We start from the raw sequence: 577 nt of genomic DNA, 5'->3' as shown, positions 1-577 counted from the left end.
TAATATTTTAAACATACAAACAGGGCCTACAAGATAGCTCAGTAGATAAGTGCCTGCTTAGGCAAGCACAGGGACCAGGGCTCAATCCCTGACACCACATGCCACACTAGCTGCATGCTTGTAATCCCAGTACTGGAGAGGCTGAAAACAGGAAGATCACTATGAGTCTGAGCTGCGTGAGACCCTGTACCAAATACATTTTAAAAATGAATGAACAAATAAATACAAAACAGTCTATATGTAGTAATAATAATAGGCCTTTAGGGATAGTTATTGCAAGAAAGTTTAGAAATACATTGAGAGAACTAAATCTGCCCAACTTCTATAACAATAATAATAAGGATAATCAAGCTTGGAGTTGGAGGATTTGGCCTTAAGCCCCATTCTAAGTGCCCAGTGATCCTTGTCATCTCACAAGCCCTGAGTCCTCCTATGTCAAAGAAGGTGAAGACAACACCTGCTTTTTCTTTTTTTTTTTTTTAAATATTTATTTATTTTTTATTTATTACATTTATTTATTGTGTGTGTGTGGCCAGCTCAGCCCACCAGGGGGCGGGGCTGGCTGGCATGTGGTGCT

At 39.7% G+C, this 577-nt stretch overlaps 1 protein-coding gene across 2 annotated transcripts in view; it reads right to left on the bottom strand.

The window, feature by feature from the left end:
- Window positions 1-577, bottom strand: part of Coq3 (coenzyme Q3, methyltransferase) — a 51948-nt gene that overhangs the window by 3861 nt on the left and 47510 nt on the right. The window lies entirely within an intron of this gene.

The sequence above is a fragment of the Octodon degus genome, unplaced genomic scaffold (assembly GCF_000260255.1).
Source record: "Octodon degus isolate 3935 unplaced genomic scaffold, OctDeg1.0 scaffold00244, whole genome shotgun sequence".
Classification (NCBI taxonomy): domain Eukaryota; kingdom Metazoa; phylum Chordata; class Mammalia; order Rodentia; family Octodontidae; genus Octodon; species Octodon degus.
Note: the sequence above shows the minus strand (reverse complement) of the source record. Positions and strands in the feature narration are given on the sequence as shown.